This window comes from Sceloporus occidentalis, unplaced genomic scaffold (assembly GCF_023333645.1).
Source record: "Sceloporus occidentalis isolate IW3139 unplaced genomic scaffold, rSceOcc1.0.p SCAF_6, whole genome shotgun sequence".
NCBI classification, from domain to species: Eukaryota; Metazoa; Chordata; class Lepidosauria; order Squamata; family Phrynosomatidae; genus Sceloporus; species Sceloporus occidentalis.
The window spans coordinates 8,768,900-8,794,350 of NW_028316986.1; the positions used below are offsets into that span (position 1 = coordinate 8,768,900).

Consider the following 25,451-nt stretch of genomic DNA (forward strand, 5'->3'; position numbering starts at 1 on the left):
GTACTGTTCCCTACAGTCAGATATGACTTGACAATCTTGTCAAAGAGGAAACCTTTACCTTTACCTTTAAGGATAGATTGTTCTCAAAATGCTTGTAAAAGCTTGCATCCCTTCCAGATGTAGTAAGTAATAAAATTTATTTGGTCTTTGACCAGTATACAGATGTAGTAAAAATAAGAAGAAAGTGATAAACCTCCTGAGGTCCAGAGATGGAGAGAACTGAATATAGATGTTTCTTCTGATAGAATTAAGTATGGGGTTATGAATGATGTTGCCAGTCATTACACTGAAATCATAATTGAAATGCATCAGTATCTGTCCAAACAATACTGGTGTAATTTCCTAACAATAATTTTCAATATTTCAGTCTGTTTGACATTTACAATTAATTGAAACAATATAAAGAAGCTCACAAATCTATCAAAAACTGATTGTGATATAGATAATGAATTTATTTTATTCTAATATGAAATATGTTTTATTAATTATTATGTCATCCTCTTTTATAAATCACATTTTATAAATCACCAGTGAATGTCAGCAGGACAATACATCCATTGTGTGGCTAGCCTAAACTTTAAAAGGTGCTGAGCTAATTGTTAGTGTACCCCTTTTAGTCCTTGCAGTCACAGCATGTTATTTTCAGTGGCAATGGTAGCAAAAGGAGGAACCTGCTTGTCCTCACAAAATATACATGATAGCAAAGATGCAAGTGTACAAAATCACGGTACCTACCAATAATATCTAGGATTTAGCCACAAAATAAGCATAATCAGACATTATATTTTTCAAGATTTCTGCCCCTCACCCCCAAATTGTTTCCCAATTTCCTTCTTTTGTCATCTGCAATCATGTAGACGGTTCAGCAATGGATCCACAAGATCCCAGTCCTTTCATAGCCAAAATCGCAGGGCCACTAACTGAAAAAGAGAACACAAAAAATGATCCATGAAAACCAAGCAAATGCTAGAGAGATCTGAAGAACTATTAGATTCAGCAAATTTCCAGGCAGACATGATGAGGTCTGGCTTCTTGGAGCTTGTCTTCACTGGCCAGAATACTCTGGTTCCCTCCAGAGTATTCTGGCCCCACATTTCCACATTACCTGTACTGTCTCTGCAGTGAGAGGGGCAGCTGCTTTCCCATGCAATCCCAGTTCATCACCTGGTGCCACCACTGAAATCACAATGAGGCAACCAGCCATGTTATTGACCTCAGAGTGATTTGCGCTCACAGTGGTGGCAGCAGCCAATTTACAGTTTCCTGTTGCTGCTGCAGAGAGAGCCAAAATATTTTTTTTTTAATTTGAGTGAATGAGAGGAAATGTTAAAGTGAGTGAAAATGTCATAAAGATAGTCTGCATCTGATTCAGGGTTTTGGTCCTGCATCTTGTAGACAGGACACAGCAAGCAAGAGTGTTGGAGGACATAACTCATGTAGACAAGCCCCTGCTTAGGAAAAGGATTTACAGGAATGTAAATTTCATCCTCACATGGAAAGACAAATATTTACTATATTTTTCTCCCAAATCTGGGAGAACCTGAATATATAACCAAAGTGCATGTGTTGTTGTTTTATACAAAAAAATATATTCACTGGAATCCTATATGACCTCTTATCTGTAATTTTGCATATACATAGCAGAGGCACTAAGAAACCCCTTTACTGAATTATGAAAATGTGTAATGGGAAACCAGTAGGAGTGCCTGATGTGCATGGTCACCTGATGTGCATCAGGACTGATGTGATACTCATCAGAACCAATGCACCTCAGTCTTGTTCTGCATTGGCCCCATTGTCGATTGGTCACTGTCACTTTGGTGTCTCTGCTACATAGTAATATAATAACAAGCTCTACTGGAGATGGACATTTCACTACTGCACAAATCTAATTCCTGAACATACAAACCCACTTGCAACAGGGTCATTTCCAACACAATTCCAGCTACTTCCAGTGCAGAAATAAACCATTTTTGCAAGGAAAACATGTTTGGGGGGTTTTTTTGCTATAAAAATAGCAATGTGTTTTTTCTCTGTAGAAAAACATGTGCACACACCCAGGAGAACTGTGAATACTCTTGCTACTCTATTATCCTTCCCAACAATTTTTCCTACTTGTTAAGAAACTTTTTCCCCTCTTTACTGGGAAATGAATTCTTTCCATCCCTAGTGTAAAATCTTAATGATTTTTGATTGACTGACTGACGTGTGTGTGTAGTTATCCCTCATTATCCACAGAATTTTTATCCATGGATTCAAGCATGCACAGCTTGAAAATATTCAAAAAATATATAAATTACAAAAGCAAACCTTGTTTTTTATTTTATTTTATGTAAATAACACAATTTTACTGTGTCACTATATTCAGTGAGATTTGAACATCCATGTGCTTTGGTATCCACAGGGAGGGGGATCTGAAAACAAATCCAACTGGATCCCAAGGGCCTACTTACTCAATTGCATCATTTTTGCCTGTTTCTGGGGCAGTACAGATGGACAGGTCCATGCCGCCCATTTTTGATATGCATTTGTGCTGCAGCATCCGCATGCTGCAGCACAGACATGCCGTCAAAAATAAGCTGCCTAGAATGGCTTCTTTTTTGCGGTGTTGCAAACAGAGAGGGGTGCTGTCATGATGCCACTTCCTGTCAGCAACGTCTGGATACTGCGCAGTGGTGGCATCATCATGGCGGCCCCAGTGTGGACCAAAAGCTGCCATGATGATGGTGTCTGTTCGTACTAGGGCTCCGGGAGTGCGGTTGCTGCATGGTCCCAAACCTAGAATCGGTGCTGCCACGCTGCTTCCCACCCGTCTGTATCGGGCCTCTGTGCACTTACTGGTTAGGCATTGTGGATCACTTTCTACAGCATGTCCGTTTCAAGGAACACTTTCCAAGGAAAGTAGCATCTTGTGCACATTCCCCTTCAATGCACTTTCCTCCCCGTTTTTTACAATAAGGTATAGGGTCTCTGCGAGAAGAGAGAATAAAGAAAGTGAAGCACAGAAGAATGGGCAAAATAGGGCCATATGAGATGACTAGCAACTAGAAGACAGTTTCTTGGTGACAGCTGCCTAGTTCTGGAAACATCCTCCCAAAATGGATTAAATCTTCCTCCTCTCTGTTTTCCTTCCATCTGAGGCAAAGTCATTTTTTTTCAGGCAGACATGAAACACCCAGCTGTTTGCTAAGAAAGCGCCTTTTTATGGAGTACATGCTGTACCCTTGCTATTGCTTCCTATTTCTGTTGATATGTGTTCAAGGGTACCTTCAGTTTAATTGCACAATTTTTGCATATTCTGTTTTAATATGTTTAACTTTGTCTTTTCTTTTTCAGGGGTTTGTCCTGTGACCTGGTTTGCATTCCATTTTGGGGAGAAAGACAGGATAGCTATCTAAGAAATCAAGAAAAGAGTATTTTGGAACTACCTTTTACAGCAGGCAACATTTTTCTCACACAGCCCATGGAAAACCATATCTGTGCCACATTCCTCTGATGAGCATTTAGCACTCAAAGCTGCACAGTCATTCTGTGATATAAATTTGACTGGGAGACCTGAGAAAGAAAGAGTAAATCTGTGTCAGATAGCTGGTTTCCAGTACTGCTTGACTTTCTGTCAATCCCTTCTTGATATTTAAATAGCAAGTTGTGAGGGTGGGGGAAAGCACATCCTGAGATCGGTTGGCAACCAGGATAAATAGCAAAGGTTTTAGATTATGAGTGGTCAACCTATGGTCTGTAGGCTGTATGTGGGCCTCCAGGGGACTAGAAATAGCTCCCAAATGCCCTCTACGGAGAGTGTGGTACATTTTAGTCACCTTTTGGGCTCCCTTGGGCTCCTGGTACTGAATCAAATAATAACTTTTGATTTTACACATCATACCTTTCAAAAATATATCAGAAATCTCCTGGGTTTGCTTTTTTTTAAAAAAATCAAGTGTTAACTATTGATCCATTTGTATTAAGCTTACCGCACTGCCCCTAGGGACTGGATTGTTGTGTGACGAAAGGGAACAGGATGGGAACAGAATGGGTGCTATCATCCATTTTATCACATGCCAGAATGCTGCCATAAGTTCCCATTCTGTTCCTCATCCATCCCAGAGGAGGCAATTTTCAGGAGCGCTTCTGAACAATTCCTGAAAATTGCTTCCTCTGGGATGGATCAGGAATGGAATGGGAACTTCCGGCGGCATCAGTGGCGTTCTGGCATACAATAAAATGGGTGATAGTGCCTATTCTGTTCCCACCCCACTCCCTTTCGTCACATCTAGATCCTGTCCCTGGGGGCTGTGCGGTAAGCTCCTATGTCTCATTGCCATGTGTCTTAAATTGGCTTTCCTGATTAGACCCCATCAAAACCTAACTGTAAAATAATCATTTCTATCTCAGGAACTCCATTCTGTTTTGTATGGAACCTTCTGCAAAACCTTTCCTTTCCAGATATTCTCAGCAATATATTCTCACACAAAGGTGACTCTTTGCCTCTCTTATATTTGTGTCCCATTTGAAACTGAGTGTATTGGGGGTTTACATAATACTTGTGTCACTCAGCCTGTGTCTTCGGAGGGTGGCTTCACTTCCTCTCTAACATAAAATGTGTTTGTGAAGTTGAAGGCTTTCATGGCTGGCATCCATAGTTTTTTGTGGGGTTTTCTTCTAGAACATGGCCACATAGCCCCAAAAACCCACAAAAACTATAAAATGTATTTGTTTGTTTGTTTGTTTAAAAAATGTGTTATCAACAATAGCCACAATCGATTCACTGATCCTCAAGCAACAGCAAAATCTTCAAAGTGCTTTAAATCTTTCCCCTTGTCCCCAAAGGCTGCAAAAATTTACAGTAGGCACTTGGAGCTAAGCCTAGAATAAGTTTCATCAAATCAGAAAAAGGGGATTATGGTTATTAGGAGAAAGAATAGACAGCCATTTAACACCAACAAGCCTGCTCAGTCTTTTATTATTTTATTGTGTTGTGCTTTACCAATCCCCGTTTCTGCAAATCTAAGGGTGCATCTACACTAACAGGAAAATCCAGGTTATTATTAGTAGTATTATTTTAGTTAGCCCAATCTGCAGTGACCATAGGCTTATCAACACACAAAGAAGTGAGTTTGGGAGAGGAGTTCTACATTTTGAATACATCCTGGTACAACAAATCACAGTATGTATAGCCATGGCCGGTTTGCTTTTTTTGTTCACACTCCCTCTCACCAGCACCACATCTGTGTGAATGTACATATTTCTGAACATCCCCCTTGTGTGAGAGATAGTGTATAAGCTATGTTCTAAATGTACAGTCGGCCCTTCTTATACACTGATTTTTTATATACTGATTCAAGCATACACGGTTTGAAAATGTTCAAAAAAAGTATAAATTTCAAACATCAAACCTTGATTTTCCATTTTTTAATAAGGGACACCATTTTGCTATGTCATTATATTTAATGGGACTTGAGCATACACGGATTTTGTTATACACAAGGGATCTTGGAACCAAACCCCAGCGTATAACAAGGGTCCACTGTATTCAGCAATTAAGATGTTTTTGTTATGTTCAATTTATATTAATAAATTATTGTTTTTCTATCTATATGCTTTTGGCCACTGGAACATATATTAGAAAGTTTGGATTCAGATACAGTGTCAGTTTCTGCAAGCTTGGATTTAGACAGTGAAGCAAGGAATAAAAAGAGGTGGTGTCCATTGGTGATATAAATTCCATTATAGTTTATATAATAAATAAATAATAATAAAATAAAACTTTTATTTATATCCCGCTTTTCTGTGACAAGACAATCAAAGCGGCTACAACATGTTAAAATCCACATTTACAAATTTATGTCCCAAATTCCCCCCCTTAAAACAGGATTAAACAAATTACAATTAAAACATCTATTAAAAACACAATAAAATACAGCAAGGACAGAGTGGTGGGCTGATACATGATGTGGGGGGCAATCATTCTGTAGCCGGGCACTTTTATTCAGATAAGTACGTTGAGGGCATCTGGAAGGTCCCCACAATTGGTAGCGACAGCAAAGAGACAGCAGGAGATCCTTACATGGGTGGCAGAGATGGGGATCGGGGAAAGCCCTTATTCTAGGTGGTATCTATGAAATTTGTGGAAGTGATCACATTTGATGGCAGTGGAGGTTTAAATAGAGCCTCACATCTGGTGAAAAAGCAGTGCGCTAAATGGTAACCCCCTCCCCACAGTTACCAGTGAGAGCCTTCTGCCACCATCTGCCCTACCCCAAGTCCCTGCCCTGGGCAGACAAAATGGCAGTTGTCATGATCAGAGGCCCCAACTTTATTTCTTCCTCCTGGACTTCCCAGTTTTCAGCTAATAATATAGACTCAAGTCAGTTGACTTAGACGCAAGTCAAACTCAAGTGGCTTCAATGAATTGCCTTGGTCTACATGCACAGTAAATGATGCACTCAGTTGATGCAACTTGTATATTTTTAGTGACTGACTTGCTGGCCTAACTACATCCAAAAAGATTATGGAATGAAAAATGGTTTTCCTCCTGGTGCTTTCAGCTCACCACTTTTTACCTGCCAGTCATAATAATATTAAGAATAATGTTATTATTACCATTATGAATAATAATGGTAATAATAACAATAATAATCTTTTATTTATATCCTGCCTCCTCCGACCTGGACCAAGGCGGCTTACATTAAAACAGTCCAATACATAATAAAATAACACTAATCCCAAATTCTATCCTCCCCCCCTTAAAATAACGATTAAATCACAAATACATTAAAAGATTCATACTAAAAAATTAATTAAGTCAACTAAAACCGGAGTACGAGATAATCAATGGAATAGAGTGCACAATAGTCAATTCAATGGGTAGCTGAAATTATTCCGGAAAGGCATGTCAGAAGAGATCCATTTTGACAGCTTTCTTAAAGCTGTCCATGCTTGTCATGTGATGGTTCTAGTCCAACAGGCCATTCCATAGTTTGGGAGCAGTTGCAGAGAAGGTCCTCTGGGTGGCCATAGTTGTTCTAGTCTTTGCTGGTTGTAATAATTTCTTTCCAGAGGACCTGAGGGCGCAGCCACGTTGTAGTGTGCTAATTGTGTTGTGTAGTTGTTGGGTGGGGTTGTAGTGGGCGAGCACAAGGGCGAGAGGAATGAGCCTAATGTGGGCTCTCCTCCAGGTACTGACTGTGTCACTGTTTAGTGGGGAAATGTTGTATTGTAGGGATGACCCTGGTGGGGAAGTGGGGGGTTGCGTTAATTTAGATCTACATGACGGGACACCTAATCCAACAAGAGATAAGACAAAGATTAAGAAAGAAAAAGAAAGGGAACTAATGGAAAAACTCAAAAGAAAAGAAAAAGAATACATTTCTAATCCAAAAAATAAAAGAATGGGTGAAGGAATACAGTTAATTAGAAATCAAATAGAGGAAAAAATAACAAATGAAATACTTCATAATATAAGAGAATGTAAACATTATCATTTTGAAAACGCAAATAAAGTAGGAAAATGGTTGTCCAATAAATTGAAAAAAGAAAAAGCAGGAAAAACAATCTTGAGATTAACTGAGAATGGAAGATAGTACACACAACAAAAAGATCTAAGCAGGATTACAGAACAGTATTTCCAAAACCTTTTTAAGGAAGATAGAGGAGCTGAAAATGAAAAAGAAGCAAAATGGGAATATATCAGAAAGTGTCAAATCCCAAAAATAACTAAACAACAATTAGAAAATTTAAATTCCCCGATATCAATATCAGAGGTAGAAATCACAATCGGAAAATTAAAGGAGGATAAAGCTCCAGGGCCTGACGGGTTTACAGCAAAATATTATAAAATATTTAAACATGAAATATCGCCTTGGCTACACAAAACCATAAAACAGATAACGGAAAAATTCCGGAAACCTGGAAGCAATCTTTAACGATTTTAATACCCAAGGAAGGTAAAAACCCCGAAAACATATCAAATTATCGCCCAATCACCCTTTTGAATGTTGAGTATAAAATTTATGTTTCTATTTTGGCAGATAGGTTTAAAAAATTCCTGGGGGAATGGATTTCGCAAGAACAAGTAGGATTTCTTCCAGGAAGATACTTAAGGAATAACATTCGTACTGTTTTGAACATAATTGAATATTACAACACTCATAAGAATCAAAAACTGGGATTGGTCTTTCTAGACTTAGAAAAGGCGTTCGACAACGTCAATTGGGATTATTTGTTAATGCTCATGGAGGAATGTGGAGTTCAAGGGAAATTCCTAAACGGTATTCAAGAAATCTATAAAAACCAAGAAACCCAAATAATTGTTAATGGGAAAAAAAAAAACAAATGCAAAATTTTTAAAGGAACCTGTCAGGGATGTCCACTTTCCCCATTATTGTTTATTATGATTATGGAAACCCTGAGTAGAAAGATCAAAATGGAAGGAAAAATCTCGGTACCTAAAACAAAAAATTACCAATATCATTTGCGTGCATATGCGGATGATGTAGTAATCTTTTTGGACGATCCAATAAGAAGTATAAAAACATTAGAGGAAATACTAGAAGAATTCGGAAAGGCTGCCGGAATTAAAGTAAACAAACAAAAAAGCGGAATAATAACGAAAAATTTAAGACCCTTTGATATTGTAAAATTAAAAACAGAGACAGGATTCAAAATTATAGATAAAATCAAATATCTAGGGATAACAATCACGAATAGTAATAAAGACCTGTACAAAAACAACTATGAAGCTGTCTGGAAAAAAATTAAACTAGATTTAAATCATTGAAATAATAAGTATTTATCACTTTGTGGAAGAATAGCATCAATCCAGATGAATGTCCTACCTAAGATGTTATACCTCTTCCAAACACTATCGGTTATAGTGAATAAAGCCCCTTTCAAACAATGGAACAAAGAATTAGTTAAATATATTTGGAAAGGGAGGAAGCCCAGAATAAAATTGAAGGTGTTGCAGGGTAGAAAAGAGAAGGGAGGAATAGGATTACCTAATCTGGAACTATATTACAATGCATGTGCCCTTCTATGGGCTAAGGAATGGATCTTGTTAGAGAATAAAAAATTATTAGAACTCGAGGCACTGGACTTAAAAACAGGATGGCATGCATTTCTTACATATGACCAAAGAGATAAAAAGTTCAACACCCACTGTACGAGAAAAACTATATTAAAAGTCTGGAATAAATATAAGGATTTCTTCTATACAAAATTACCCAAATGGACCTCTCCGCAAGAGGCATTTCATAAAGAATAATATCCCGGAAATTATAATTGGATTAAATACGAAGAATGCATATTAAATATAAAAGATAAGATGAAATTAAAAGATAAGGAGGTGTTGGAACAAGAAGGGGAAAAAATCAATTGGTTACAGTATGCACAATTAAAATTGGAATTCAATAAAGATTTAAGAAAAAAAGGCATAGAATTGGGAAAAACGGATTTGGATAAAATTATAATGGAAAAAGAAAAAGGTGCCATTAAAAAAATATATAAACTACTTTTAGATATCGATCAGGAAGAAAAAACAGTCAAAAAGTGTATGGTAAAATGGATGGAAAATATAGGAAAAACAATACCTTTAGAAAAATGGCTGAAATCATGGAAAAATACACAAAAATTTACAAAAGGGAATACCCTGAAAGAAAATTATTACAAAATATTTCATAGATGGTATTTGACCCCATCAAGACTAGCGAAGATGGTAAAAAATATGGACGGTTTCTGTTGGAAATGTAGAGAAAGAGTAGGAACAATGTTCCATGTATGGTGGCAGTGTGATCAAACTCAAAAATTCTGGAAACAAATACATAAAGAAATACAAGAAATAACCGAAATACGAATACCCCTAATTCCAGAACTATTTTTATTAAACATGATAGAATTACCACACGCAAAATTAGACAGAAACCAAAACAGCCTATTATTGTACCTCATCACGGCTGCACATATAGTGTTTGCTAGACATTGGAAGGGAAGGGAAATTCCAGAAATGTTTGAGTGGAAAATAAAGGTAATGGAGTTAAAAGAAATGGATAAAATGACTATGTATAGTACAGGGAAAACAGAGCAAGAATATGAAAAGAAATGGGGAAGGCTTGTAGAAATATGGAATTAAAGGAAAGTGAGGAACATACTGGGAAAATAGAGAATACTTTTCTTTTTATTACAAAAAGATGTTTTCTAGTATTTGGCAAACTCTTGATAAACAATGAAGGGGAATATGAGGGGGGGGAAGGGGTGGGGGACTCAAGGTGAATTTGGTTTATGTACTTACAGGTAGAAAATTTGTCAGTTTAGGTAAATTGCCCTTCTTCTCTCTGTCCTCTGTCCATATATTATGATAGAACTGGAAATTGTTTTTGTTTGTTTGTTTGTTTGTTTGTTCGCTTTTTTGGTTTGTTTTTTTCTTTTCTCTTTCTGGTTGTGAACATAACGACTTAATACAAAAACAGGGAGTAAGATATTTTTTTTAATGTATATAAAAATTGCAATAAACATTATAATTAAAAAAAAATTAGATCTACATGACGGAGCTCCAATTGAAGTAGTGTGGGGCAGGGGGAGATATAGCGGTAGAAGGGTGGAATTACAATATAAGGGAAGGCAGGATCGATGCTTAATACCTATCCTGCCTTCCATCCACCCTCCTAACCCAAAAGAACCGAGGGTCAATCCAACCGTACCACAGACCCTATCTCTGCTCCTGTGCAATGCCAGGTCAATCAAGAATAAGACCCACATTATTTACGATCTTTTGGAAGACAAGAACTGTGACCTGGCTTGCATTACAGAGACCTGGCTGGAGGCTGAGAGCAATGCAGTGTGGGCACAGGCTCTTCCAGCCGGGTATACTGTTAGGGAGCAGACCAGGACATGCGGCCGGGGGGGGGGGGGGGGAGGTGTTGCTATAGTCCATAAAAATACTCTCACCTTAACCAGGAACCCCATCCGGAAAATGGACTTCATCAAGAGTATTTACCTGACCTTGAAGGCTAAGGATAGTCTGGGGATCCTGTTGGTCTACCGTCCACCCCGTGGGCTAACAGACTCCCTAGCCAAGCTGACACAGCTGGTCTCGGAACTGGTGCTGGAATCTCCCAGACTTCTGGTTCTGGGAGACCTCAACATCCCTTTCGAGGCCAGCTCACAAAATCTAACAGATGCAGCTCGGGAGTTCATGGTTTCCATGATGGCCATGGGCCTATCCCAGTTAGTCTTGGGTCCAACGCATTGCGCAGGTAATACGCTCGATGTTGTCTTTAGTACGGACTGGGACACTCCATGGGCAGAGGTAGGCAGTACCTCTGCTCTGTCATGGACGGACCATTACCTGGTTGAGGTTCGACTTAAGGCAACTACCCAAATCCCCCCCCCCCCCGTGGGGGTGGAGGACCGATTAGGATGGTCCACCCTCGAAGGCAGATGGAACCCAAAAGGTTCCAAGAAGCCTTAGAAGGGCTCATGGTTGGATCTGACAGCGATTCTGTTGATGCCCTGACTAACATCTGGGACAACGATCTCTCCAGGGCTATACACAGTATCGCTCCTAAGTGTCCTTTCCGGCCTGCTTCCAATAGAAAACCATGGTATACAGAAGATCTCCAGGAAATGAAGCAGGCCGCACAACGACTAGAACGCAGCTGGCGGAGACACCAGCACTTATCCGACAAGACACTCCATGAGGCTCGTTTGAAGTCATATGGAGTGGCAATAGACGCAGCAAAGAACTCCTTGTACCAAGTCTGGAAGCTTCAATTAGTACAAAATATGGCAGCCAGTTTGGTCACTGGTGCATCCAGGTTTGACCATATAACACCTATCTTGAAAGAGCTTCACTGGCTGCCCATTCACTTCCGAGCGCAATACAAGGTGTTGGTCACTACCTATAAAGCCCTACATGGCTTGGGCCCAAGTTACTTGAGGGACCGCATCTCCCCATATGAACAGCTCCGCACACTCCAAACATCTGGGAAGAAGGTAACATATTTGGAAGGTAATTCCACCTTCCAAATATGTTGCCACATCCCAGATGGCCTTTTCAGTGGTGGCCCCACAGATGTGGAATGATCTACCTGAGGAGCTCCGTCTGACAACCCCCCTAGAAACATTCAAAAAGAGGCTTAAAACTCTTCTTTTTTGTCAAGCCTTCCCCACTGAAGAATGAAGTTATCTACCCTGTTGCCATCAATTCCCTGCTTACCCTTGAAGGCGAATGGTTGTGCTTAGAGTTCTGTAATTGTATGGTTTTAATTGTCTGTACACCGCTTTGATCTGTGGAAAAGCGGTATATAAATAAAATTTATTATTATTATTATTATTATTATTATACAGAAGGAGGCAATCCATTAAGTAGGTTGGACCCGAGCCATATAGGGCTTTAAAGATCATAACCAACACCTTGTACTGCACCTGGAAATCAGTGGGCTTCCAGTGGAGTGATTTTAAGATAGGTGTTATATGGGCACTCCTAGTTTTTCCGGTGACCAACCTGGCTGCCATAATTTGAACTAAGTGAAGTTTCCAGACTAAGCACAAGGGTAGCCCCATGTAGAGCGCATTGCAGAAGTCAAGTTGTGAGGTTACCAGTGCATGTACTACAGTTTCCAGATCCCCCGGTTCCAGGAAAGGGCACAGCTGGAGTATCAACCGAAGCTGATAACAAGCTGATAACAGTCATGTGATGGAAGCAATGCTTTACCTTTGCCATATAAGGAGCATCCGCTTCCTTGTAGACACCTGCCTGAAAGCCATTGCCTAATGCATTTGCTGTTCTTTTCTGATAAATGTGTTGGGGCAAGTCTTGTCTGCTGCTTTTAGGAAATGCTTTAGAAGTTTCCTTCATGGTGCAGCAGGGACAGCCTGCTGAATAGACCTCATTTTTCTAAAATGAAATTTTGATAAATTACCTATGATAATTTAATTTTTTAATTTAACTTTGTGCACAGCTTCTTAATTTTCTAGTTATTGAAATTCTGTCCCTTCCACCACACACACATATACACACTACACTACAATGTCCTTTTTCTGTTAAAGCCGGCTTCCAGACTTGAGACTCAACTTAGACTCGACTTGAAAGTATTTTGCAAGGACTTGAGATTCAGCTTGAGGCATAAAGATGGAGACTTGAGACCTGACTTGAGATGTAGAATAAAAAACTTGAAATCATTGCTCTCAACTATGCTCATGTTTCAGCTATGGCCCTCCACATTGCTGTGTATGTTCCCCGCTTATGTTGTCTAATTTCTCTTAACATTCCCACATATGGCTCTTACCTGGATCAACCAGCAGTCCCAAAATGAGGAGTGTGGGAAAACCAGCAAATAATTTCATGGCCAAAAAGAAATGGATTCTTAATTCACAGAATCTCTAAATGAGAGACATGATAAAAAAAGTGAAATTATACACAAATCATTCATCAATCAAGAACCATTTGGATTTATCTTGCTCACTTACACTTTGCCACAATTGCAAGCATGAGCCCTTCCCTTCCTGGGCATAGACACTGAGGTAGAACTGAATGAATGCAGTGGTGGAGTACAAGAAACCTATGCAATGGCTCTTCCTTGGGAAGAGAAAATGGAATAACAAGGATTCCTTGCAGAACTCAATGGCAATTGATTGCTGTATCTTTGTGGAATAGTTGACCCTATTTAGCAGTATAATATTGTTCACATTCAGTTATATTTTGGAGAGACAGGTGGGAAATTTTGGTTGCTATTGGTTGTCAAGTGTCCTTCAACTTAAAGCAACCCTATGAGAGAGAGGCCTTCAAAACACCCTGTTAAAATCTTGCAAAAAGAACTGGAAATTCTTGATAGTTCCGCAGATTTCTAAATGAGCCCTTAGTCACAGAACAGAAACTTTTTATCTGCTTCAGTATCTTATCACACACTTTAAAGTTATGTAAATAATCTGTGGCCATTATGTTTGTATTAAACTGAAACTCTGCTTCTGCAGTTTCTTCCTTGGAAAAATATACCTCATTCTCAAAGTAGTAACTAAGAAACTTGCCAGGAAAACCCCGTGATAGGTTCATCTTAAAGTCACTGCAAGTCTAAAATGACTTGAAGGCACACAACAACAATACAGCATTATGTCCAGTGCTGTAACTCATCAAAACAAGACAGTCTGAAGATATGAGAATCAGACTCTTTCCATACTCTTAGCAACCTGTATTAAGAGTGGGAATGCTGAAAACCATGCTGCACCCACACTGAAGGAAGGAACTTGTAGTGCTGTGCTGGCTCCAATTCTTGCCCTTCTTTGGACCAGTACTTTGGTAAGACTGGGAGAAGGACCATATTTTACATCACAATTTTTATTGTCTTAATCCAGCTAGCCAGCACTGATTGGATTTTAAAAGTATGGCCTGGTGCCACCAGGATGCTATTGTGCATTTGGGGCAGAATCAATATTTGCCCTTCAAAGATCATTGTAAGTACAAATGATGAAGTTTAGAGACTAGCAGCCCAATGTTGCTATTACCACATAACTCCACATTGTTGCCCTGCAGTCACCCTACTCCTGTTGCAGAACAGGCACATTTCCCAACCCCACTTTGCTCCAGCAGCCATTCAAAACAATAGCCTGGATATTAATATTTGTCTCATTCCCACAATTGCATTCAGAGCCTTCTGTCTCTAGTATACAGCACACAGGACTTGTCATTCTGGGCTGGATGAGGGAAAACCGACTCAAGCTGAATCCAGAGAAAACGGAGGTACTAGTGATAGGTTCTCCTGGTCCAGGAATGACGGTGGTTCCACCTGTCCTGAACGGGGTCACGCTCCCTGTGAAGGACTCCGTGCGCAGTTTGGGGGTGCTTCTTGATTCATCGCTTCACCTGACGGCTCAGGTGAATGCGACGGTCAAGAGCACCTGTTATCAGCTTCGGCTGATTCGCCAGCTGCGCCCATACCTGGCCCAGAGGGACCTAGAAACTGTTGTACACGCTCTGGTAACTTCGAGACTGGATTTCTGCAACGCACTCTACATGGGGCAACCCTTATACCAAACTCGGAAGCTTCAAATGGTGCAGAACATGGCGGCCCGGCTGGTCACTGGTGCTCCCAGGACCAGCCATATAACACCGGTCTTAAAAGGTCTCCATTGGCTGCCCATCCGTTTCCGAGCTCAATATAAGGTGTTGGTAATTACCTATAAAGCCCTAAATGGCTTGGGCCCAGGATACCTAAAGGACCGCCTCTCCCCGTACATTCCGCCTCGCACCCTCAGAACGTCTGGGCAGCAGCTACTGAAGGTGCCTGGGGCCAGGTTAGCCTCCACTTCGCGGAGGACATTTTCCACAGCTGCCCCAGCCCTTTGGAATGCGCTGCCCATAGAGCTCCGCTCGTCTACTACCCTGGCCCAATTTAGGAAGGACCTGAAAACCTTCCTATTCCAACAGGCATTCCCCGATTAAATATCCTGCGGGCCTCCCTCCTCTTTCGTGGCCAAGAGGTTGGGCCATGGGGTTTTTTACTGTTGGGTTTGAGTTTCTGTAATTTTGAATTATGTATGTTTTTATTATATTTTTATTGAACTGTGTCTGTTTTTATGATGTAAGCCGCCCTGATCGAAGGAAGGGCGGCATATAAATAAATTTTTTATTATTATTATTATTATTATTATTATTATTATTATTATTATTCTTGTTGTTATTTTTTACTTTACTGGCCTTTTCCTCCAAGGCCAGAACTAATAGTGACTAACAAACTGAAAAAATGCAGCATGATTAACATTAAAACAGAACTAAATCAGTAACAACTCTAAAAACAATTTCCAGGACACCTCGTGGATACCAGAATTTGAAACTATTTGAAGACACACAGCAAGAACAAACTATAAAATTAAAAGAACAATTGAATTGAAAAAAAAGTTTTAGAAAATCAAAAAGTGCAGCACCTCCCATTTTCCAGGCCCTTTCTCAAACTAGTTGCCAAACATCTGCAATAAAAAAGACGTCCTTACCTACCAGTTGGATGACAATTAAAGTAGGAATCAGTCCAGATAGTAGCCAGATCTTTTCCTTTGATACACAGAGAAACACAAAGAAGCAATGAAGATATGAACATGAATGCTTTTCATAAAGTTGAATAAAGTTGGAGAGAAAAGTTTTGGCCCCACCTAGTTATTAAGCAACACTTCTGTTGGCACTCAAGAGTGCAGATTAGCTTTACTACCTCAGTGAACCCTGCTAGCACAAATTTTAACTACTTCAAAACTTTAAGAACATTATTATTATTATTATTATTATTATTAACCATTAGGAGAACCTCTGGAATGACTTACTCCTCCACAAACTGCTGTATTTAAGTCAAAGGTGTAGAATATGCCAGCTGTGAACTGTACGAATCTCTCCAAATGCCAGTGACTCCTTCAAATCCCCATCAAAAAACTGAGAGATAATGCCTCAAAATGATGAATAATCTCTGCTGGGATCTCCCAGGAGAAAGAGATTGGCTGGTACCCTTGTGTTACCATATGCATGTCCATCAAATGTGTACATTATTGACCAGGGGTAGGCAACTTTTTGAGTTGGGGGCCAGGTTGCTGTCCCTCAGACAACTGGGGGGCTGAAGCCGGAGGGTGGAGCTTCCACCCTCCAGGGGCGGAGCCACATGCCGGGGGTGGAGCTTCCACCTTCTGGGGGCGGAGCCACATGCCAGGGTGGAGCTTCCACCCTCCAGGGGCGGAGCCACACACTGGGGGTGGAGCTTCCACCAAAGCATCATCATCATCATCATCATCATCATCATCACCACCACCACTATCATTGTTACAGCAGACCTTTGTTACAGCACTTTGGAAAGTCACACTGTCTCACCCTCATAAATAATAAAAATAATGAAAAGAAATAAAAAGCAATAATAAAAATAATGAAATAAAAAAACAAAAATAAGTGTTATATATTTTTAAAAATTAATGGAAAAAACCCAAGGCAGACCTGAAATGACTCACCTTTCCACCTCCTCCCCCTCTTTCTCACTGAGAGGGGATTTTGCAGAAAGAACACCCAGGGCAAGTAGTAATAATAATAATACTAATAATACTAATAAAGTTGCAAGCAAGGAAATTACTAAAATGCAATTGAAAATAAACTGCAGCAAGCATGCACACAGTTTCAACCCAGAAAAGCCACAAGTTGGCGAGAGAGCATTTTGCAGAAAGAACACCCAGCTAACCCCCTCCCCCAATGAACCAACCTCTGGCCTTGCTGTGGCTGCAGCTGCTGCTCTGGCTCCCTTTCTCCCTTGCTCTGTACTCCTTCCTTCTGCCTCTCCTCCTTTCCCTGCTCTTAGGGAGGAGGAGGAAGAGGGCGGAGGGCGAGGTGGAGCCTGCTGCAGGCCTGCTGCAGCCCCTGGAGCCCTGTTGGAGTGCTCCAGGGGCTGCACCAGGCCTCCTAGATGGGCGCCGCCATTTTGTTTTTCAAAATGGCGGCCGAAGTCTTGCGTCACCTTTGCCATCCTGAGGTCACACGAGACTTCGGCAGCCATTTTGAAAAACAAAATGGCAGCCGGAGCGGCGCGAAAACAGGGGAAATCGGCAGCAATTGGTGGCAGGACTGTGCAGGGGCCGGTAGGAAGGCCTTGGCGGGCCGGATCCAGCCCGCGGGCCGCAGGTTGCCAACCCCTGTTATTGACCATTCAGATTCTTGCTGCAAAGCTGAGTTCTTCATGCAATGTAGACATCGCATTACATATTGGTTTGCACTGTACATGTTTGAACAATGATGCACAGTGTGTGTTGGATATGGATGCACAACAGGGATGTGCACTGGTGTGCAATGTTCATTTATGGCTCAGTGTCACAGTTGAGTTGAACAACTGCCACTTTGCCCCCAAAGCATAAGTTAATGCTCAATGAAGCACCTCTGTAGGTTTTCATCGTGTTAAACTATCACCCAGATAAGCCATGTCTTAGACTGCTTCAGTAACCAAGGATGGCATCTCCCCTCTGAATGACTGCCTGAAGTCAGTAAGGCATTGGATGAGGGAAAATAGACTTAAATTGAATCCAAATAAAACCGAAGTACTCGCTATAGGCAATCCCAATCCATGTATGGTGGTAAGATCTCCAGTTCTGGATGGAGTCACACTTCCCCTAAAGGAATGTGTTCGTAGCTTGGGGGTGCTCCTGGACTCACCACTTTGGCTGTCATCCCAGGTGGATGCGCCAGCCAGGAGCGCCCATTATCAGTTTCGGCTGATTCTCCAGCTACGACCCTTCCTGGAATGGGAAAACCTAGAAAAGGTTGTACATCCACTGATAACCTCTCGTCTCGATTTTTGCAATGCGCTCTACATGGAGTAACCCTTATGCCATGTTCGGAAGCTGCAATTGGTCCAAAATATGGCAGCCAGATTGGTGACAGGGAGTTCCAAATTTGATTCTATGACACCTATCTTAAAATCCCTACACTGGCTGTCCATTAGCTTCCGGGCACAGTATAAGGTCTTGGTTATTACCTATAAAACCCTACGTGGCTTGGGCCCAGCTTACCTGAGGGAACACCTCCTTCCTGGTGGCGCAGTGGTTAAATGCCTGTACTGCAGCCATTCACTCAAAACCACAAGGTTGCGAGTTCAAGACCAGCAAAAGGGCCCAAGCTCGACTCAGGTTTGCATCCTTCCGAGGTTGCTAAAATGAGTACCCAGACAGTTGGGGGCAAACTAGCTTACTTGCTAATTAGCTTACTTGCTGTTCACCGCTATGATCTTTGGAATAGCGGTATATAAATAAAACAAATTAATCAAATTAATTCCATACAATTCTTCCCGCACTCTCAGGTCCTCTGGGAAGAATCTACTGCAGTTAGAGAGGACTAGACTGAAGGTGACTTTCCAGGGGATGTTTTCTGTTACCACTCCAAAAATAATAATAATAATAATTATTATTATTATTATTATAATTATTATTATGCAGGGTAAGCAAAAACAAAAATGGGAAGAAATTCATACCCAACCCAGAAATAACCAGCAAATTTACATTATATTGGAGGTGGGAGGATGAGTAAAAAAAAAGTCAGAGGCAGGAGTCTGAGTGGTAGCCAGAACTTATTAGTTCCTCCACCCGCACACTCGGTATTGGCACAAATTGCCATGCTGAATGTTTGCAAGCAACATGGGGGTATGCATTTCCTTAAAAGATTCTATTACAAGAGAATTGAAATAAAATGAAATTTCATTATCATTTCAAGCTCCAGATTTCACTTGGTGTGTACCAACAGATGATAATGTCTTCTAAACAATGGTCTTAGTCCTATCTCTGAGAGTGCATCCCATCATACTCTATAGTTCTTGAATTCCAGAAGTAAAGCAATCGCAGTTTGTAACAGATTTCATTTTCCCCCTAGTTGATTTGGGGCTTTTTTACACCTATATTTTACAAGTATATTGAAAAAGCAACATTAATTTAAAAAAATTAAAAAATTAAAAAGAGAATGCTGGCATGGAAGTGAGAGGGGTGTATGTATAATAGTATATATACCCCACTCACTTCCATGCCAGATTCTCTGAAGATGTTAGCCACAGCTGCTGGTGAAACGTCAGGAATAAACTCTTCCAGAACATGGCCACATAGCCTGAAAACCCCACAAAAATCTATGGATGCTGTCCCTGAAACCCTTCGACTTCACATAAAATTAAAAAGCTTGATATGACTTTGTGTATAATTGGATAGAATCATGAAATCATAGGGGCTCGACAGACCGCCCCAAAAGGGTGAGCTGGAGCCACCGGTTTTTACTCCTGACGGAGGCTGCACCAACCAAACTGTGTGGCCTCCATCAGGACTAAAAAGAACCCACTGAAAGCAGGTTCTTTTTAGTCTCTGTGGGGGGCACCATAAGTGTGCCAATGACGCACTCACAATGATGCACAAGCAGTGATGCATGAGTGGTACTGTGACATTTAGATGCTGTGCCACACTTGCATCATCATGGCAGCCCCCATGTGGACAGGCCCATGACATGATGGTGCCGCCACTGCGCAGTAGGGCTCAAGGGTTGTAGTGAAAAAGTTTTTAAAGGGCATTATAAATCGCTCCAGTTAAAATATTATTTAATATGTTTATCAGCATTTAATCTTTGGTAATATGTAATATTCATTTCATTTAAAGCAATTGAAATCATATAACACTCATTAATTACATTATTAAGGCACTTAAGGTTAGCACTATGTTCTTCCTCAGGCAAAGATGCTAAAATCATGTGGGAGAATAAGGGTGACTATGTTAGAGTCATAGGCCTGTTTTATTTTTGGAGTAGTCTTGAGAGATGTTGCTGCAGTTAAAGGCCCTAGTCTTGGACATGTTGTTGTGAATTGCCTTCAAGTCAGCCCCAGCTCACAGAGACCCTGTGGATGAAACATTTCCAAGTGCAGCTATGCTCCACTGCTCTGCTCAGATCCAGCAGGTTCAGTCCCATGACCTCCCTGATTGAATCTATCCATCCAGCATGCAATCTTCCTCTCTTTCTGCTGCCATCTACCTTTCCTAGCATTATTGCCTTTTCCAATGATACATGCCTTCTCGTGATGTAGCCAAAGTATGACAGCCTCAATTTAGTCATCTTGGTTTCCAGGGAGAGTTGGGATTTGATCTGTTCTAGGGCACATATCCTCAGCACTCTTCTCCAGTACATCTCAAATGAATTGATAATCTTTCTATCTGCTTTCTTCACTGTCCAGCTCTCACATCAATACACAGTGATGGGGAATACCATGGTATGGTTCTTAACTTTGGTGTTCAGTGGCATATCTTTGCACTTTAAGATCTTATCTAGTTCTTTCATAGCTACCCTTCCCAGTCCTACCTTTCTTCTGGTTTCTTGACTGCAGTCTCCGTTCTGATCAATGTTTGACCCAAGATTGCCAGTGACTACTGTGTGCTGTGTGCTAAATTTCAGAGGAAGAAGCTGGCAAAACTACCTCTCAGTATTCCTTACCTAAGAAAACCCTATGAAATTCATGGGCTCTTCCTAAGTCAACGGGTGACTTGAAGGCATGCATACACAGAGACCATATTTTATTTTAGTTTTGTTCTGTCTAAAGTAATTAAAAGCCATAGCAAACTGAGCATGCACTGTGTCCTGGATAAAAAATTAATGCAGCAAAAGCTATCTTACCATTTTATGTACTGAAACTAATAAGAACAATCCAATCAAAATTAAAAAGAGACAACACGTATAGTTAAAAATTAAATCACTGGTCAGACTACTTTCTGAGAGACTAGAAGGCTCTGTTCCTTGCCTGTCTAGTTCTTTTCCTTGTATGTATTGTGCATCCATTCCTCAGAGTTTGCTTATATCTCCAGGTTTCCATATAGTCTATGGCCTGTTCTCAAAATCAAACAGAAGATAAATTACACAAATGGGGACAAATGGAACTGCTACTGATCATTCTCTTGAGCAAAGTAGCACATCATGTTTTCTTACTTTTTAAAATGTAATATAAAGGATCTTGCTACTTACCCCAATCATACAAAATCTAAGAAAAACAAAACAATGAACTGTTTGTTGGGTGCCAAGAATCAAAAGGTCAGTGCTGTTTGCTTTATAACAGGTTTGGTTGGTATCCCATAGTTATGTGTGAAAATACTGGGATAGCAAGATTCAAAGCTGTCCATCTTGTCACAGCTTTGTACTTGGCAATAGGTCAAATATGTCAACAGATTAATTCAAAGTGGTCAAGACTGAAAAGTTAAGACATTTTCTGGGAACTTACTAATTGATCCAATATTTTTATAAATGTATACACTTGGCTGTCCATATCCACAGATTCTGCATCCATACCACAAATTCAGTCATCCAGGAGTTGAAAATAACCATCCTCTGCAAACCATGTTGACTTTTTGTGATTATGGCATTCCCTTTTAAATGTCCACAGACTCTTTATTTAATTATCTCCTCTAGAATCTTCCTGGTATTGATGTCAGACTAACTGGCCAATAATTGTTGGGATCTTCTTCCCCCCCCCCCTTTTTTTTTATTTTTTATTTTTTTGAAGATGGGGACAAAGTTTGCCCTCCTTCAGTCTGCTGGGACTTCTCCAGGAGTTCTCCAAGATTATTGCCAATGGCTCTGGGATTACATTTGTTACTTCTTTTAATATCCTTGGATGCAATTCATCTGATTCCAGAGACTTAAATTCATTTAGATTAACCAGGTATTCCTGTTCTACCTCTTTACTTTTTCTGTGCTGCATTTCCCCTCTTGTGTTCTCTGTTCCATTTTCCACAATTTGAGCACCCATTTCCTTTTGTGAGAAGACTAAGGCAAAGAAGATGTTGAGTAATTCTGCCTTTTCTCCGTCCCCTGTTAGCATTTCACCATCTTCTCCACACAATGGCCCTACCATTTCTTTCTTCCCTTTGCTATGGACACACCCCAAAAGATCATTTTTGTTGTTCTTAACCTCTCTAGCTAGCCTGAGCTCCTTCTGTGCTTTTGCTTTTCTGATTTGACCCCTACGTGTGCTTGCTATCTCTTTGAATTCCTCTTTAGTGATTTCCCCCCTTTTCCATTTCTTATACATGCCCCATTTAAACCTTAGCTCTGTTAGAAGTTCTTTATTATCCATCCTGGTTTCTTGAGACTTCTTCCATTTTTCCTCCTCATTGGCACTGTTTGAAATTGTGCCTTCATATCTCCCGTTTGACAAATTCCTGAACCCCCTTCTTTTTTAGCATTCCTGATCACCCCCAGTATTTCCCTAACTTTACTGAAATCAGAGTCTTTATCAGTGCTTGAAGGGCATGTAGACTTCTGACCTTTGCAAACACATGGAATCATAGGATCATAGAGTTGGAAGAGACCCCAAGGGCCATGAAGGCCAACCCTCTCTTTAAATCTTCCCAAGAAGGGACTCTACCACACACTAGGCATGGGTATTCCATTGTCAAACAGCTCTTACTGTCAGGAAGTTCTTCCTGAGGTGGAATCTCTTTTCCTGTAGTTTGCACCCATTGCTACATGTCCTAGTCTCAGAGGCAGCAGAAAACAAGCTTGTTCCATCCTCAATATAATATTCTTTCAAATATTTAAACAGGGCTATCATATCACCTCTTAACCTTCTCTTCTCCAGACTAAACATACCCAGCTCCTTAAGTCTCTTCTCCTAGGGCATGGTTTCCAGATGTTTTATCATTTTGGTTGCCTTCCTCTGGACACACTCCATCTTCTCAACATACTTTTTGAATTGTGGTGCCCAAAACTGAACACAGTATTCCAGGTGGGGCCTGACCAGAGCAGAATAGAGTGGCACTATTGTTTCCTTTGATCTAGATATGTTTTTGTTTTTGTGAACCCTCCTTAGAACAACACTGAGGTCATGTTTTTCACACTCAGAGCGATTCTCTTCACTTTTAGGAGACAGATCCCAAGTCAGGAAGAAGTTAAATACAAAGAGAGAGAAAGAGAGAGAGACTCTAAGACCTGATTCCCTGCTCTGCTCTTTAGCTATCCTAGACTCCGCTTCATGTCAGATGGTGAGAAAAATCCATGTGTGCATTTTAGTATGTAGTACGTTTAGCTAAATCCCACTAGACCCTCTTAGATTGGTTAAGGATAGCTTGACATCAGCTTACCCTTCCACCTTATTCTTACTTGGAGTCATTCTGGTTAATCGTCCATTTTTAAAACCTTCATCCTGTAAGGTCCTGCAGAGAGTTAGAGCCTGAAAGGGCTTCTCCACAAAATGAGTAAAACCAGTGCACTGCTCCTGATATCATCCTGTTGCAGCCTGATCATCAGCAGTGCACACTTCCATAGCTTGTTGAGGCTACTGGCTTTTGAAGTACATTTGGGGGGTTAGCCAAGTGACATTACTTTATTGTACATTCATAACTAAGTAGGCAATGTAAAATCCTGGTAATTATCAATATCTTACTTTGCTTGGCATTGACAATGCATTGGCACATTATAAAGAAACTCACAAATACATTAGCACTGACTTTTCAACATGGAAGATGAACTGATTTTCTTTTCATATCCTTTATATTAACATTTTGTGAGTCATATACAGTGGTAGCTGGTGAGACTGATAACAACATCGCAGTGAATCCATTGTGGGTTTTAGTCCAAACTTTTTAAAAGCTGTATATATCTTGGGAGTTGGATTCAGGACATTGGACAGTGTTTTTGTTTTGTCATTTGCTTATTAGACACATTATCAAGTTACAGGCATTCTAATGAAGATGAGAATGAGAACAACAATGATGGTGATAAAGAGAGGAGAAGGAAGTTTCTATTGCTCACAAAATCTGGTAAAGATACAACAAAAAAGAAGCAATACACCAGCCAATGCCTTCTGCATTTTGAGCAACAAAGGCAGCAAAATCAAACATATATCCAGTTTCCTAACTGTCACTCCAAATTGAGTCCTACATTCTTCATTAGTAATGATGTAGGTTACTCAGCCATGACTCTCCATGGTCTCAGTCATTTGTTAGCATGAATCTCAACATCAATATCTGAAAAAGAAAGAGGAAATATGACATGAAAACCCCGCAAATGCTGAAGAACTCCAAAGCCCAAAGAACAACTAGATTCTGAAAATTCCAGGACAGCCACAAAGCTGTTGTCAAAAGGACAAGATGCAATTTGTAACTTTTGCAGAAAAACAACATGTGGACTCTATGCTCAGAAAATAGCTTTTTCCTGTGCAGACTTTTTTTTTTCTGCCAAAAAATGTGTTGCTTTGTTTTTTTTACAGGAAACATAGTTTCTGCAGAAAAAAAAATGCTATGGGGGAATCGACAAACATTCTTTTGTGGAGCATATAAGCTGAACTTCAGCACTCATGGAATCCATTATTTCTCAATTTTACAGATATTTTCAAATATTGTTTTGGTTATTTCCCCAAAAGGTGGGAGACCTAGGGTCGCCACCAACAGTCACAGCATATTTGGGGGAATTTATTAGCTCAGCAGGGGGCTTGTGAGGGGCTGGGTAACCTGGAGGATCGTTTTCACCTGTTTATATTAGTACTAAATGTGGGAGCACTCCCATGTTTAATGAATAAGGAAGATTTTATTTAGGAAAAAGCATAAGAGCAAACAAATGTACTGTAGAAATTCAATCTAAGAAGTCATGCAAGGATAACTGAAATAGAGGGATGGAAACTGAATAGCAGAGGTTTAGGATTTGAGATGGGGTGATATTTACCAGTCCTACAGAGGAATCCACAGAAAGCAGGCTCAGACAGAATCTGAGGGTGACACACTGAGTGAAAGACACCTTCTATGCATACAAAAGGCGAGACCTGGCGAGGAGATTTATATCTGATTTCCTAGCTTCAAGGGGTATTTGTGCTGTATTGCAGTGTGATAAAGACCTGATGGTCTTCCCAAAGAATCAACAATGAGATTCTGGAATGACTGATGGCTTTAATTTATGGATAACAAAAGCACTGATTGGCAGTTGAAGGCTTTCACAGCCAGTA

The 25,451-nt window shown here is 40.3% G+C and overlaps 1 long non-coding RNA gene across 1 annotated transcript; it reads right to left on the minus strand.

The window, feature by feature from the left end:
* Window positions 1–447: 447 nt before the first annotated feature.
* Window positions 448–16,051, minus strand: LOC149310395 (uncharacterized). The gene is made up of 5 exons (XR_016281572.1): window positions 15,986–16,051; window positions 13,284–13,377; window positions 3,429–3,555; window positions 2,839–2,970; window positions 448–920 (listed from the first exon to the last, which is right to left on the minus strand). It is a non-coding gene; the product is annotated as an uncharacterized LOC149310395 (long non-coding RNA).
* Window positions 16,052–25,451: the final 9,400 nt, after the last annotated feature.